This window comes from Zea mays, chromosome 8 (genome assembly GCF_902167145.1).
Source record: "Zea mays cultivar B73 chromosome 8, Zm-B73-REFERENCE-NAM-5.0, whole genome shotgun sequence".
NCBI lineage: Eukaryota > Viridiplantae > Streptophyta > Magnoliopsida > Poales > Poaceae > Zea > Zea mays.
The window spans coordinates 149,489,331-149,506,722 of NC_050103.1; positions in this window are offsets into that span (position 1 = coordinate 149,489,331).

The window sequence follows — 17,392 nt, forward strand, 5'->3', positions numbered from 1 at the left end:
TGTTTACGTATGCGAATTGGTAGAGGCGCTGTCCAGAAATTTTGTGGGTGCGCGAACAGCAGTAGTTCTAGCAGATTCTGGGAATTTTTCGTGGGTAATTAGTGGGAATCAGTGGGAGAATCATGTAGAGCTTTTTCATACCTTTCCAACGAGTACTTATGCGCTCGATTCGGAGTTATATTTTAGGAGATATCGCTGTTTGAATCCGGGTATGTTGCTGTCCAAAAAAACAGATTTTGCAGGTGGGCAAACAACAGTAGTATTAGCAGTTTCTGGGGATTTTTCGTGGGAACTTAGTGATAATCAATATGAGAATCATTTAGAGCTTTGTCAAACCTTTCCAACGAGTACTTATGCACTCGATTCGGAGTTATATTTTAGGAGATATTGCTGTTTGAATCCGGGTATGTTGCTGTCCAAAAAAAAACAGATTTATGCAGGTGGGCGAACAACAGTAGTATTAGCAGTTTCTGGGAATTTTTCGTGGGAAATTGGTGATAATCAATATGAGAATCATGTAGAGCCTTGTCATACCTTTCCAACGAGTACTTATGCGTTCGATTCGGAGTTATAATTTAGGAGATATCGCTGTTTGAATCCGGTTATGTTGCTGTCCAAAAACAGATTGCAGGGTGTATCTTGTAGACGAGTTTGGGCTAATTAGATGCTGGAATTTAATTATCATTTGAATATAAAACTTGTGGGAAATTTTATGTAGATGCTTCCGTAGTTTTTGATTGATATCACTGCTGTTATAATTTTAAAGTTATGAAATTATCAAGCAGCACCGCTGCAGTTTGGTGGTGATGGGGAGAGTTGTCGCTCGCAACGGGTTGGAATTGTGCGTAGGTGCGGCGTTGTTTATTAGCGTTTGTTATGTTGATTTGTACACTAAGGTGTGTGTCAAAAACAGGTGGTGGACTTCCGGATCGTACTTAGTACCATTCCAAATTCCCGGTGAAGGCAAGTAAATACAGTGGTGGTTGCTACCGTTTGGTTTGCATCCTATGCCTTGTCATTGAGTATGCATAAGTATTAAATGTGTTAATCATTGAATTCTATGATGAAGTTTATTTGTTCGAAAGAATTAATTCTCAATTGTCTAATATTGAGGATGATCATGATTTGGGAATGATATATGTGGTTGATTCCCATCTTGGATGAAGTTGAAGTATCTTTTTGAATCATGTTGTATGAAGTGTTGTAGCCATGTCATGCACATCGCATCATCCATATTGCATTTTGAAGTTATGTCGTGATCTTATGGTCCGACCGTACCGGTACACTTTTAGCATCGTACGTTGCCCGAGGAGGGGTACGATGTGGCTTCATATCCTTAGAGGTATGAAGGCAGAAGTCATCCTTGCATTTGCAGACATTTGCACTCATGAGGTATATATGAAGTGTGACATTACTATGTTACTATTGTGGTTTCTACCTGCGAGGTGTGGTAACTAGGTGTGTTGTACGTTGTATTCGTGCTGCACCTTCGTAATAAGAAGGTTGCGAAATCAAATAGTGGTAAAACAATGTTCTTATGTGGTTAAACAGTTTGTTATTATTTTACTTGCTGAGATGTGTCATCTCACTCTTGCATTACTCAATGCAGGTACTTGATATATGTTGGGAATGAGGGGAGTAGCAGCACGTCCACTTTCACTCTCATATTAAGGCTGCCCAAGCGCATCCATGATTTAATTAGAAACTTGATGTCAAAGGATGTTTGTTTTTTTACTAGTCATGCGCACTGGTTAATTCAGTTCATGTCGTATGTTTAACTTTCCTTTGCTAGCCGTTTAATAATACTTAGTATGTTTTTTTGTCATGATACATGTTTATACACTGTTGCCCCCTCCTTTATGCTATTTTGCAAAGGAGATGCTGTCGAAATTTTATATACGGATGTCAGAAGTGTAGTTCAGTAGCATTCCGGGGTGTTTGTGGATTCCGGGATGTTACAGTTGGTATCAAAGCATAGGCTTTAGATTCTACGCAATTTGAAGATAAATTTGACACACTTGCACATATAGGAAGGGTATGAGTTCGTATATCTTTCATATTAGTATTTTATTGTATAGATGACTAGAATTCCCTTACTCCAAATCCCTTTATGGTTTGATGGGATATGTCGTTAATGACTTAATGCTTGATATGATATGTTACTTCTATTTAATATTGGTTTCTTGATGTGGTTGTTGCTGAAGTTATTATGCAAGTGAAGCTACTAATGTACTTGTTTTGTATACATATCGTCATGATGTTTTTTATGCGATGTTTTTCAAATCTCTGAGCTATTACTATCATATATTTCTATATGCTTGACTGTGGATGTTTTTTATGGATTTCTTTGGGTTCTAGTACTTGTAGGACCGATTGTTTATTGAGTTTGTGTATAGTGGGTCTAATCCGGCTTGGTGTGGTGTGAAAACACGATATAATGTAGTTTTATCATGTGGTTGAGTCTGATTGAATGTTGGGTTACAACCCAACTTATCAATGTAATATTTCCATGGATTCAATGCTTTGTGCCTCACCCCTTTGGGCTAATATGGCTACTTGCCAACTTGATCTTAGAGTACAAGAGGTTTGTCTCCATAGAGCAAAGGCAATGTTGTAATGTTTATGAAACCTTGAGACTGGTAGAACTCAAGTGAATTTGTAAGATGACGTGGATAGATAAGTTCAACCATGTTTACATGATAGGTTTTCTTATTGTGTGCAACCTTAGCAATAAATAGGGTGATTTCAAGTGGATTTTATGTCTATATTATAGTTGAAGAGGCATGCATGTTTTCCTTCCATGGTTTGTTTCTATAGCCATAAAGGTTATGCATATTTTTTTAGTTGTTGGAGGCTAGTCATGTGGACGATATGGACAACCCATTTTATATATATTTGTAATCGCCGACGATATATGGTAGTTTTATTTTTTGATCTGTTCTCTATGCATGCTTGTTGAATTATTATTTGGACCGCTTTATCTTAAACAAAGTCAATGCTTAACTAGAAGTTGCTTATGTTTGTTAGTCATCTATCCCTATAATGATGTGGTTGTTGCATCAGATGGAGATTTTTTTTATATGAATGATGGTTTGATAGATCATGTATGTCTACTACTTTGAATTCATCCTATGACATCACGAGGTAGAAATTGTTCAAGTGCAATAATAGGAGGTATTGTTGTATGTGAGGTTAATCAAGGTAGTTTGATTAGGTGGATTGTCTTATTGAAGTCCAATTACTCCTGTTGAGCATAGTATCGTGTTATTATTTTAGTGTTGAAAGTAATATTTATGAAGCTTTTGCATGAGTCTGTATCAAGAAGATCATTAGTTTTTCTTGTTGTTATCCCTCCATTGCTTTATGAGTGTTGCACATTTTATCTCTTTTGAGAGGAGAAAAAAAAGATGTTATATGTCATGAGCACCATTTGCTTCACGTCAACAAAATAGTTTTGGAGATTTCTATTAGTTGGATTCTAGTGTAATAACAACCATGTTTTATAGTGCTTGAGATGGGTATGTCAGGTGTTCCATACATTGTCGATACATGGATGTTTGACCTTAGTGGCATTAACAAACGAGGATGTTGAATTTGTTGATTGTCGTGCTTAGTGTTCTAACCTATTTGGTAGAGTTTTATTTAAAGACTTTGTGGAGTTGCATCCCAATTTGGTAGTGGAAAATCCTAGTGTTGATTGCACCTGCCAGTGCCTTGGGTTTCATTTTATATTGTTTTTTTTATTGTTGTTAATGTGTTGTTTGGTTTTGGGAGGCATTTTAAATTAGTTGGATGCTGAATCAGGCTTCACTTGTCTAGAATGTTTTGTAGTATGTTTTTTCATCTTTCCATAGGATGCTTAATCACCCGGTTTGGTCCAAACATTTGAGAGTTATGGGTTTCCTAAAACATCCTTATTGGTGTCTCTGGCAGAATGAGTCTTTAATTTTGAACGGAAGAGTAGACATTGAAGACAATATAATTTGGTCTTTGTTGGATTATGAAAGTTTTAGCAATTTTATGATCTTTCCAACGAGTATTGGTTTGTAATTCTCATTGCATATAATTGGAGTTAGGTTGCTCTGAAGTTGTTGCACCGTTGTGTCCGAACTTTAGTTGTCGTTATAACCACCAATAAATCGACCACGTTTTGATAGTTTCATAGCCCAAAGTTGGGAATTCTCTTTAAGCAAAACTTTTAGTTCTTCTCAGTACCTTTTAAATGGGCATTTACTTGTAATTGTCTGTTAAATAGATTGGGAGAGGTGGTTGTCCGATTATAAGTCGAATCTCTAATGTGCAGTATCTCAGGCTGAGTTTAGCTGTAGGTCATGCATAGTTGAGGGCTATAAAGATAAATTTGGGTGCAACTTTATTGCAAAAGTCGTGGACAATTTTCAAAACTTTTCCAACGCGTGTTCGTTGTAGTTTAAGTTGAGTATAGCAGGAGTTATAGGTTTTTGAATTTTAGTTGTCCATTGTTTCAATCCTATCAGTTTTGCAACAAAAGTGTTGCATTGTTTTATCGGTTTGGAAACCAAATTCGAGACACTCATTATAATAAAAGTTTTAGGGAATGTTATAATCTTTTCAATTAGTTTATATTTGCAAAATTTTGTTAGCTGTAGGGAGTTATGATATAGTGTATAGAATGTGCTTGGATAAATATGTGGGCAGGCATAACATGCTTAAATTGATTCTTGTTTGCATGATGTGAGATTAGGCTTAAATGATTTAAAAAGTTATCATATTGCTTCTATACTTATATTTGTCCTAAGTGTCTCGTAATGAAGAACCTAAAGTTATTAGTCTTTCGATGAACGCTTTATCTTAGAAGAGTAATGAACCTCATAAAATCTATTGCTTGTTGTTGGGACTGCATGACCAGTTTTAGTTATGCAGCTAGTTCAATGAAGTAAACCATCTTTTCTGTAGAGATGTTATATATAAAAGTTGTAGCCAACTTCTTTATCTTATTTGTGTAAAAATTTCATGACCATAGGTCTAGTAGTTTGGGAGTTATGATTTTCTCAAGTCCAGTCTTGGAATCTGTCCAGATTTTGTACAGACTTCGAAACTGACCTCGTTTGCCCAATTTAAACTTCGAATAAGTTCTTATAAATTATAAATAAGTTGTAGTACTTTTCTTAATCTTCTCAACAAATTTTGGATCACTTTTTTTGGAGATCTATAAGTTAAGTTACAGCTGTTTTAAGTGTGATCTTTGAATCTGTCCAAATTTGGACAGCAGAGCCTTTCTCATGTCTTTTGACCTTGATATGCATTGAATTAACATGATATGTTATAAATGAATTATAGATAATTCTATTAGATTTCTAAAAAGTCTAGGAGCACCTGAATTGGATGACTGAGACTCCAATTAGGGATTTTTTTGAATTGAGTAGTTGAATTCTGTCTAAGTCTGGACAGAATTTACGTTTAGCATTGTTTGACCTTTCTATGAGTCAAATCTTGTTGTGATGATAATACCAAGGGTATAGTGGACTTTATAAGATTTCCATAAAGTCCTAGTCTACTATTTTGGATGCATATTTTGTGAGTTATGAGCAAAACAATTAACCGCTGTGCTGCTGTCCAGAAATATGCAAGCATTAAGTTGCTCTCTTGAAGTTGCTCTTGTTTGGCTAAGTTTGGTTTAGGCTATAGGAACACTATATGCATTGCATTCATATATACATTTCTTGAAGTACTTGCATATGTCAATGTTGATTTGGTGTCAGGAAAGCTTTGTCCGAGGTATATAGGACTGTCTACTATCTTAGCCGAGTTGGCAGCTAGGCTTAGCACATACAATTGTCGGAATCTATAATCATAGTACACCATGTATTCCATGTCTTTATGTTGAGGAAGTATTTGAGGAATCCAGACCATCAAATCGAGCTAGAGTCGATTCCCTGTGTAGCAAGACCAGACTCTAGAGTGTCGTCTGCTGCGTATCTTAGAATACTAGGAGCTTGAGGAGCTGATGTGGCAGAAGTACCCGAACTTTTCATTATGTGTGAGTTTTGTTGATTCATTAATCTTGCTTTTGTCGTTCCGATAAAAGCGTCAGAATTCGAGGTCGAATTCTTTTTAAGGGGGGTAGAGTGTGATACCCAGTTTGCAAAGAAGAGAAGTTGGAGTTTATTCTTTCTTGTTTTTTTTGCTTCTCGTTTGGGTAGTGCACTTTTGGAGTTTGGAATTGTTGGGTAGCATTCGCTAGTAAAACAATAGAATTTTGGTTAGACTTGTGCGCCGGGGTCGGGAGTTGACACGTGAGCGAGTTGGGCCGTGGTTCTTGATCCGGCCCACTAACCCCCCTAACCCTAGCCGCCCCTTCCCCTAATTCCCTTCCCCTTGTGCAGCCGCCCCCCCTCTCTAGCCTTTGGCCGCCATCCCCTCCCCCCCCTAATTCCCTCTCTCTTGTGCAGCAGCCCCCATCCCCTCAACCCTAGCCGCCACCCCCCTCCCATCTCCTCCTCTCCAAGTGATGTCCTTCCTCGCCGGATCTTCTTCGTGTGGGTGCAAGTTCCGATTGGAGAATTGGTGGGAGGAAGGAAGGAGGAAAGGAGGAACCCAAGGTGATTTTGTGATTAACTCTTGTTTATTTGTTCTGCAATTCAATCGATTAGATGTTTACGTATGCGAATTGGTAGAGGCGCTGTCCAGAAATTTTGTGGGTGCGCGAACAGCAGTAGTTCTAGCAGATTCTGGGAATTTTTCGTGGGTAATTAGTGGGAATCAGTGGGAGAATCATGTAGAGCTTTTTCATACCTTTCCAACGAGTACTTATGCGCTCGATTCGGAGTTATATTTTAGGAGATATCGCTGTTTGAATCCGGGTATGTTGCTGTCAAAAAAACAGATTTTGCAGGTGGGCAAACAGCAGTAGTATTAGCAGTTTCTGGGGATTTTTCGTGGGAACTTAGTGATAATCAATATGAGAATCATTTAGAGCTTTGTCAAACCTTTCCAACGAGTACTTATGCACTCGATTCGGAGTTATATTTTAGGAGATATTGCTGTTTGAATCCGGGTATGTTGCTGTCCAAAAAAAACAGATTTATGCAGGTGGGCGAACAACAGTAGTATTAGCAGTTTCTGGGAATTTTTCGTGGGAAATTGGTGATAATCAATATGAGAATCATGTAGAGCCTTGTCATACCTTTCCAACGAGTACTTATGCGTTCGATTCGGAGTTATAATTTAGGAGATATCGCTGTTTGAATCCGGTTATGTTGCTGTCCAAAAACAGATTGCAGGGTGTATCTTGTAGACGAGTTTGGGCTAATTAGATGCTGGAATTTAATTATCATTTGAATATAAAACTTGTGGGAAATTTTATGTAGATGCTTCCGTAGTTTTTGATTGATATCACTGCTGTTATAATTTTAAAGTTATGAAATTATCAAGCAGCACCGCTGCAGTTTGGTGGTGATGGGGAGAGTTGTCGCTCGCAACGGGTTGGAATTGTGCGTAGGTGCGGCGTTGTTTATTAGCGTTTGTTATGTTGATTTGTACACTAAGGTGTGTGTCAAAAACAGGTGGTGGACTTCCGGATCGTACTTAGTACCATTCCAAATTCCCGGTGAAGGCAAGTAAATACAGTGGTGGTTGCTACCGTTTGGTTTGCATCCTATGCCTTGTCATTGAGTATGCATAAGTATTAAATGTGTTAATCATTGAATTCTATGATGAAGTTTATTTGTTCGAAAGAATTAATTCTCAATTGTCTAATATTGAGGATGATCATGATTTGGGAATGATATATGTGGTTGATTCCCATCTTGGATGAAGTTGAAGTATCTTTTTGAATCATGTTGTATGAAGTGTTGTAGGCATGTCATGCACATCGCATCATCCATATTGCATTTTGAAGTTATGTCGTGATCTTATGGTCCGACCGTACCGGTACACTTTTAGCATCGTACGTTGCCCGAGGAGGGGTACGATGCGGCTTCATATCCTTAGAGGTATGAAGGCAGAAGTCATCCTTGCATTTGCAGACATTTGCACTCATGAGGTATATATGAAGTGTGACATTACTATGTTACTATTGTGGTTTCTACCTGCGAGGTGTGGTAACTAGGTGTGTTGTACGTTGTATTCGTGCTGCACCTTCGTAATAAGAAGGTTGCGAAATCAAATAGTGGTAAAACAATGTTCTTATGTGGTTAAACAGTTTGTTATTATTTTACTTGCTAGATGTGTCATCTCACTCTTGCATTACTCAATGCAGGTACTTGATATATGTTGGGAATGAGGGGAGTAGCAGCACGTCCACTTTCACTCTCATATTAAGGCTGCCCAAGCGCATCCATGATTTAATTAGAAACTTGATGTCAAAGGATGTTTGTTTTTTTACTAGTCATGCGCACTGGTTAATTCAGTTCATGTCGTATGTTTAACTTTCCTTTGCTAGCCGTTTAATAATACTTAGTATGTTTTTTTGTCATGATACATGTTTATACACTGTTGCCCCCTCCTTTATGCTATTTTGCAAAGGAGATGCTGTCGAAATTTTATATACGGATGTCAGAAGTGTAGTTCAGTAGCATTCCGGGGTGTTTGTGGATTCCGGGATGTTACAATCTGGGCTCTTCGAAGCCAAGGAGTGGACCCGCTTGCCAAAACTTTCTACCGGGTGCACGAGCTTCATTATCAGACGAAGGCTAGAGAAGATGGGCTACACGAGAATTTCGGCTGTTACAACTTTGCTTACTACAAAGATATGAAGATTCCGGTGATCAACTATCGCACCGAATGGCCAACCGGTTGGAAAAAATGAGTGGTTCTATGTTAAGGTTGATGAGAAAAAGGAGAAGATAATTCAGAGCCCACTGGACCTAACCTTCGGATTAACTAGGCCCCTGTGCGACATGCTGCAAGGGTCACCATGCCGAGAAGCTGTGGGTGAATTTCGTGTTGTGTCTGAGCATATCGGTACTAGAGATTTGGTGCAGGAATACTTAGCCAATAGAGTATTTCTGACGTTAAAGGAATGGAATATGCCGAAGCTTAAAGGAGAAAAGAAAAAGAATGAACTTGTTCGACTGCCCTATCACTTCAAGTTCAAGAAACATTTCAAAGAGCCTTGCTAAGAATGGTTGGAAATGATTGAAGCTATGTGCAATGAAATTTTGGGCAACTATACTAAGAAAGAAGATCAATTGATGACCGCGGCCTTCGGCACCCGACCAAAACGAAGGCTGAACCGAGTAATGGATGCCCTAAAATTTGAATACCCTGACTATGAACAGTTAAGCAAGGGTGCCGAAGGGCCAAAGCGAAAAAGAGTTGTCAGTGTTATGAAGAGGCAAGCTGCTAGAATGATAGAAGAAGATGAGAAAGCTTTGAAAAAGAAAAAATCCAGCCCTGAGCCAAAGGTGGTTGTTCTGAAGAAAAGAAAAGTTGCGGTTGCGAAGCCAAAAACAACTGATTTAGAGGAAGAAATCACTTCAACGCCTCCTGCTATTGACGTGGAGGAAGTTTTAAAGGTATTGACCGAATCTTTACCTCTCAAGCTAAGTCCACTAGGGCCACAATTGATGAAGCTTTTACAAAAGAAGGAGGAGCCTGTGGCAATCAAGAAGCCTGCTGAAAAAAGGCGAAGGATTATTACTGTTATTGATGCTATTGAAGAAACGCCACCGTCAGCTTCAGCGTCAAAAACACCAGCTGCCGAAGCTGCTCCCACCGAAGCTACAACTGTCGAAGCTGCGGCGGCTAAAGCCACAAATCTTGAGGGCGCATTTTCTGATATTGATAAGATGATTTTGGATATGGCCATGGAAGAAACTATTGCAACTACCGAGGAAACCCTGGCCACAGTGCCTGGAAAAGGGGAGAAGGTGTTTATCAAAAAGAAGAAGATTACCGAAGATATTTCGGAGGAAGGGGACTTCAATTTTCAAAACATGATTGGTCAAGAGTTATCCAAGACTGAAAAAGAGGAGATAATAGATTATGCTATATCTTGCGGCTACCAGCCAGGAGCGTTGCTCTTCGGTGGCGTTGACGAAGAGAGCTTAGGATGCCTTCGGGACCGAACTGGAGCGAAGGTTGTCAGCACTCTATCGAAGAGTGTTGGCTTTCCGAAGCTTGACGCCGACCTCAGCAGATACCGGCGGTAACATATCGCCGGTAGCTTGTTTTATTCTAATTTAAGGTAAAGTTCTTACCTTAACTTTTATTGTTTTCGAGATGAAGGTTACTTCTGATGAAGGTTATTTTTTCAGAGTCTACTACTAAGTAAAACCTTGAGGATGCAGCAAGACCTCGAGGACAAGAAAAATGAAATCATAATTGAAGGCTTAGAGGGCAAAATTAAAGATCACGAAGCTGCTTTGGAGAAGAAGGATTTCGTGCTTCAAACAATGGAGGGTTCGCTGGCAGATGCCCAAGCCGAGATTGCTAGATTAAACAGTGAACTCTCCACGAAATCAAAAAGCTTCGAACAAGAAAAGAAGGATTTTGATGCAAAGCTTGAACCTGAAGTTGCAAAGAGTTCGAACTTGCAAAAGTCATTGAAGGAACTTCAAGATAAATGTCTGAACTTTGGCAACTGGTGCGTGCAACGACTGAAGCAGGTCTTCGACTCAGTTGGAGCCAGTTCTGAAAAATTTAAACCTTCAGCTGAAGACCTACCAGGCATCTTCGATCATATTGAAGGCAAAGTTGATGCTCTTGATGAAGTCATAGCCAAGCATGGTGACTCCTGCGCTCTGCTAGCTTCTCATGGCACAACTGTTGCTTTTATGAAGGTTGGTTGCACGCACGGGAATATTGTAAACAGGCCAAACTTCAGCTTGTCACCAGCGGACTTGAATGACATCCCCGGCCTGGCCCGAAGCATTGGGAACAGATTCGTAACTCAAATTTGGGTGAAGGGTGGACGAAACTTAGCTGGTGATGAAGCTCGAAGTCACCTCAAGCCGATAATAACCTTATGCCTGCTGCTTTACCTTCTCCTTGAAATTTGTGCTTTCCTTATACTACTTTATTATGTACAGGATGATGAAGCCGAAGATCAATGAACTGAAGCTTGTTGGGAAATGACGAAGCTACTGCAAAAAAAGTTCTAGAGAAAATTTTGAGTTAACTTTGTAGAAAATATTGTAATCTATGAATTAAACATTATTCTGTAAATTTTTCAATACCTTGTAATATATTTTACCTTCTCATCCATGAATGCATTGCTTTGATGTGGACAAAACTTGTACTTTTTGAGCTGAAGGCGAAAAACACCTTCCATTCTTTTCGTACACAACGAAGCATAAATCTGCTTCTTTTGTATTCGCCGAAGCCTTGTCATTAAAACCGAAGCAACTGTCTGTGCTCTATGATATGATGATGATGATCCTATGAATGTCTAAATGAATGTATATGAATGCAACGAATGATGTGATGTAATGTGTGTTGGGGCGAAGGCGAAGACGCCACCCTCCGCTCGAGGCCTTCGCCGTGGTCGTCGTTCCAACAGAGACAAAACAACGGGCGAAGGCACCCTTCGCCCCATACGACATCAGACGAAGACCTGCGACGAGGTCACCCCACCGTGCGGCCTCGCCCAGCACAGAGGCCCACGTGTGATCCGGCCCATTGTAACGAGCCCTGCGCGGCCGCTGCATGTTACAGGCCTAATTTGTAAAGGCATCCCTGTAATTACAGTCTGTAACCCTGCTTTATGGGAATATTCTGGGGATAACCTAGGTGTCTGAGGGCACATGCGTCCTTAACACAGGACGCTGGGCACTCAGATACCTATAAATACCCCCGCACAGTGCCCGTGAGAGGCTAGGTTAACAGAGCTATTGCCATCTCGCGCGAGAACCCTGTTTACGTCACTACTCCCCCCGTTGGATCCCCTTGCAGCAGAGAGCAAGTTCCAACATTTGGCGCCCACCGTTCGTGCTACGAAAAAACCACCCGCGATGGCACCCAAGAAAGCTAACCCGAAGGCTGACGAGGCTGCGAAGGCAGCGCTACTTGTCGCAAGAAAGGGCAAGGCCCTCGTCCTCACCCAATCCACCCACCAAGAAGCCACTGAAGACGACACTCGCCACACCTGCGAAGACGACACTCTCCGCACCTGCGGCCCTGAAGGACAATCGCAGCCACCCACAGGCTTCGCCCCAATGGAGGGCGCGGACCTCACCGAGGACGGTGAAGTCCTCGGTGTCTCAGCGGAAGAACAGCTACAGCTGCGCGCCCTGCGCCTCAAGAACCGCAATCTCCAGAGGCAGAAAGAGATACTGGAGGCCAAGCGCCAACGCGTGTCCGCACTAGCCAAGGTGCGGCAAATGATACGCGACGAAGAGCAGAAGGCCCAGGACCTCGAACGGGAGATCGCGCTGATGCAGCGCGAAGGCCATCTTGGCCTGCAGCACGGGCCACCCCTACAGCAGCGCGCACAACTGGAAGACACTCGCGAAGGCCACCTCAGCCCGCAGCAAGGGCCACCCCTGCAACAGCGCGCACGACCGGAAGACCCGCGTTTCCCCCAGCGCGACCACACCTTCCCGCACGCCGCGCCATTCCAAGGGGTCAACTACCTCGACGAGCGAAGTCCCCTGGCGCCACACCTGCAAGTGATGCCTTGGCCCGCTAACTTCCGGGCAGGGACCTATCCCAAGTACAACGGTAGCACCGACCCAGCGCAATACATAATGAGTTATCAGGTTGTCGTTGCATCTTCCGGAGGGGACGACGCCACAATGGCCAAGTCTTTCATCATCGCCCTCGAAGGCCCAGCTCTCACCTGGTTCACCAGGTTGCCTCCGCTGTCCATTGATTCCTGGAGAAGTCTCCGGGACAAGTTCCTGCTCAACTTCCAAGGGTACCGCCCAGACACCGACGCCTTGGCTGAACTCTCGCTCTGCAAGCAGCTGGAAAAAGAGACTCTGCGGGAATATTACCGCAAGTTTCTAACACTCAAGTCACAGCTGCCCTCAGTTGATGACCAGATCGCCATTCACTACGCCATCAGTGGCCTTCGCGCCGGCGTCCTTTACAGTCATTGCATCAGGGACCCGCCCAAGAACCTTCAGGAGTTATATCAACTATTTGAAAAATACGCCAAATCCGAAGAGCTCCACCAGCGCAAGGTTGAGTCCCAGAGAAAGCTCAAAGATGCTCCACAGTCCAGCCGCACGTGGACGAGGACTCCGCAGCCAGACTCTGGCCGAGAAGGCCGCAACCAGCAGCAGGTGCACAACATCGCCAACCAGCACCCCGCTGGTGATGCCCCTCGCCGCCAGGAGTATCCCCCCCAGGGCCGCGGAGGTGGAACTCGCGGTAGGGGCCGGGGACGCGCGCAGCCGCCGCGCCGATTCTACTGTCTCTTCCACGGCGAAGACTGCGCCCACCAAACCAAAGATTGCCCAGAAACGAAGGCCACCAAAGACAGGATGGCACGGGCGCAGCCAACCGACAACCCCAGAGTTGTCGCACACACTTACCAGCAACCCCCTCCACCATATATCCACGCCCCCGCCCCGCATCCACCGCACCACGCTTACCAACACCATCTGGAAGTACAAATCGTACCTCCCCCACCCCCACCACCACACCAGCAACATCAAAGCATCCCCCACGCTCCAAAGCAGGAAGACTTCGCCGATCAGCCGTATCGCGGAGTCATTCACATGATAACTGGGGGGTCCAGCACTGACTTCGACACAAAGCGGAAGAAGCGGGACCACTACCGTAGCATCAACCACGTCGGCGTCACTGGCCCAGTCGTGCAGACAAGGTGGTCCCACATACCGCTAACCTTCGACGCACGAGACGTCGACCTGCGCAGCGCCCCCCACAGCGACGCCATGGTTATCAATTGCAGCGTGGCAGGCTGGGACCTGCATAAAGTCCTAGTCGACAATGGCAGTCAGGCGGACATCATCTTCCTCCACGCCTTCGATCGCATGGGCATAAGCCACAGCCTGCTCAAGCCTTCGGACAACCCGTTGTATGGTTTCGACGGCAAGGGCACCTTTCCTATCGGCAAAATAGAGCTGTCTCTCTCCTTCGGTGTAGCACCCAATGCCCGAAGCGAGCAAGTAACATTTGATATTGTGGATATGGTATATCCATACAATGCCATCATGGGTCGGGGCTCCATCAATAAGTTCGAAGCAGCCATTCACGGACTGTACCTATGTATGAAGATACTAGGTCCGTTAGGCGTTATTACGGTCTACGGCAATCAACAGACTGCGCGCAACATAGAGCGAGACTTCGTGCCCGGTCAGAGAAACGTGCACTGCCTCATGGCCCAGCGCGAGGTCCCCGCACCCGCCAGCCCAACCGATAAATAGCACGACAAGGCACAGCTGCAGAGCAACGACGGGACCAAGACTGTCCCCCTCGACCAGGCCACGCCCAAGCAGACAGTCACTATCAGCGAAGACCTCACTTCGCATGAAGAGGAGAAGCTCCTCTGCTGCCTGTCCAAGAACAAAGATGTCTTCGCCTGGTCAGCCCTCGACCTGGTCGGGGTCAGCCGATCCATAATTGAGCACAGCTTGGGAATCGACCCTTCGGTGAGGCCGAAAAAACAGCAGCTTCGCAAGATGTCCGACGAGAAGACAGAGGCCGCTAAGGCAGAAGTGCACCGCCTCCTGGAAGCCAAATTCATCGAGCCGGTGGCTTACCCCACGTGGCTCTCCAATGTTGTGATGGTGCAGAAAAAGAGCGGGAAGTGGCGAATGTGCATCGACTTCACCAGTCTCAATAAGGCCTGCCCAAAGGATAACTTCCCGTTGCCGCGGATCGACCAAATAGCCGATAGCGCGGCCGGATGCGAAGTCATGTCACTCCTCGACTGCTTCTTCGGTTACCACCAGATATACATGAGGGAGGAAGACAAGGCTAGCACCAGCTTCATAACGCCCTTCGGCACATATTGCTTCATCAGAATGCCGGAGGGACTCAAGAACGCCGAGTCCACCTTTTCCAGGCTTACCAAGACAGTGCTCGACAGGCAGGTTGGCAGAAATATATTCACATATGTGGACGACATCGTCGTCGCCAGCAAGAGCAAAGAGGACCACCTCGCAGACCTCGCCGAGACATTCGCGAACATGCAAGACGCACGACTTCGCCTGAACCCCGAGAAGTGCGTCTTCGGTGTTCGCCAGGGGAAAATATTGGGTTATCTGGTATCACACCGCGGCATCGAGGCCAACCCAACCAAAATCCAGGCCATTATTAACATGACGCCCCCGCAGTCATCCAGAGAGGTCCAGCGTCTGACGGGCAGATTGGCCGCCCTCAACAGGTTCATTTCCAAATCCGCTGAACGAAGTCTTCCCTTCCTCAAAACACTCCGCGGCGCAAAAGACTTCGTTTGGGGACCAGAGCAGGCGGCGGCCTTCGCCTCACTAAAACAGTACCTGATGGAATTGGCCGTTCTTACGAGCCCCGACTCTTCGCTACCACTGTTGCTTTACGTCGCGGCTTCGCCGCACGCGGTCAGTGCGGCACTGGTTCAGGAGCAGACAGTAGAGGGCTTGATCAGGCAGTGCCCGGTATATTATGTCTCCGAGGTGCTCACACCGTCAAAGTGTAACATGACGGAGCTCGAAAAGATTGCATATGCAGTTGTCATGTCTTCGCGCAAATTGCGCCACTATTTTGAAGCATTCAAGGTCCGCGTCACCTCAGATAGGGGACTCGGCGAATTATTCAGAAACCCGGAGGCATCGGTGCGGATCGCCAAATGGGCGACCGAGCTCTCTGGCTACCACATCACTTTCGAGCCAAGGACAACGATCAAGTCACAAGTTCTAGCAGACTTCGTCGTCGACTAGACCGGGCCAATAACACAGCCGGAGCCGTCCGCAGAGAAGGTTTGGACAATCCACTGCGACGGCGCTTGGTGCCATGCGGGGGCAGGCGCTGCTGCGGTCATCACCTCACCCGCTGGGGTCAAGCACAGATACGCGGCACGCTTAAGCTTCGCTCTGGAATCTGACAGATGCACAAACAACATCGCAGAATACGAAGCTGTCATCCTCGGCCTCCGCAAATTAAGAGCCCTCGGCGTCACCACCTGCATAGTCCGAACAGACTCCAAGGTAGTCGCCGGCCAAGTCAAGAAAGACTATGCAGCAAAGGACCCCGCACTTATGCAGTACCTCGCGGCCATCCGAAGCCTCGAGAAACAATTCAAGGGATTCACTTTGCAGCATGTGGACCGGGCCAAGAATGAAGAAGCTGACGCATTGGCCAAGGCAGCCGCCAGGGGCAAAGGCCTACCCTCCGACGTGTTCTATCACGTCAACGGCACGCCAGCCGTCCTCAGTCCCGAAGGGCTCCAAATAACCAACGACAGAGAGGGCCAATGCATGATCAACCTTATCATGACCGAGGACTGGCGGGCGCCAATAACCCTGTACCTCCAAGGGTACTATCATCCAGTCGACAGCAACGAGGCCAAGCGCCTCCACCACCGAAGCCGAGACTTTGCATTGATCAAGGGCCAACTATACAAAAAGGGGGTCAGCCAGCCGATGCTTAAGTGCGTCACCGAGACCGAAGGCATTCAAATCCTGCGCGAAGTCCACAGGGGGACCTGCGGCTCCCACGCAGGCCCCAGGGCCCTAGCGGCAAAGGTGATACGCCAAGGTTTCTACTGGCCCGCCATTATCTGTGCCGCAAATCGGGTTGTCAGATCCTGCGAAGCCTGTCAGAAATTTTCCCCACGATCGGGACGCCCCTCGTAGTTCACGAAGCTAATCGCCTACACGTGGCCCCTTCAGCGCTGGGGCCTAGACATCGTCGGGCCCCTGCCCACGGCTCAGGGGAACCTCAAGTTCACCTTTGTAGCCGTTGAATACTTCACCAAATGGATTGAAGCGAGGGCAGTCTCCACCATTACATCAAAGACGGCCCAGAAATTTTTCTGGCAAAATATTGTTTGCCGCTTCGGAGTACCATCCGAACTCACGGTCGACAACGGCAAGCAGTTCGACAACCAAGATTTCAAAGACTTATGCTCCTCCATCGGCACTAAGCTTGCCTTCGCCTCCGTGTACCATCCCCAGTCCAACGGAGTCGTGGAGCGCGCCAACGGCAAAATTTTCACAGCTGTCAAGAAAATGCTCCTCGACGACAAAAAAGGCAAGTGGCCCGACCTGTTACCCGAAGTGGTCTGGGCACTGAATACAACTGAGTGCAGGGCGACTGGGTTTACCCCCTTCCGCCTATTATACGGATCGGAGGCCATGACTCTGCAAGAAATACAGCACGGGTCGCCTCGGACAGCCGCGTCGGCCGTCCCGGACGTAGATGAGCCAATTTCGAAGGATCTCATCGACGGAGACCGCGTCTTCGCCCTGCAGGCTCTGGACAAATACCAAGCCCAGACAAAAGCATGGCGCGACCAGGCAGT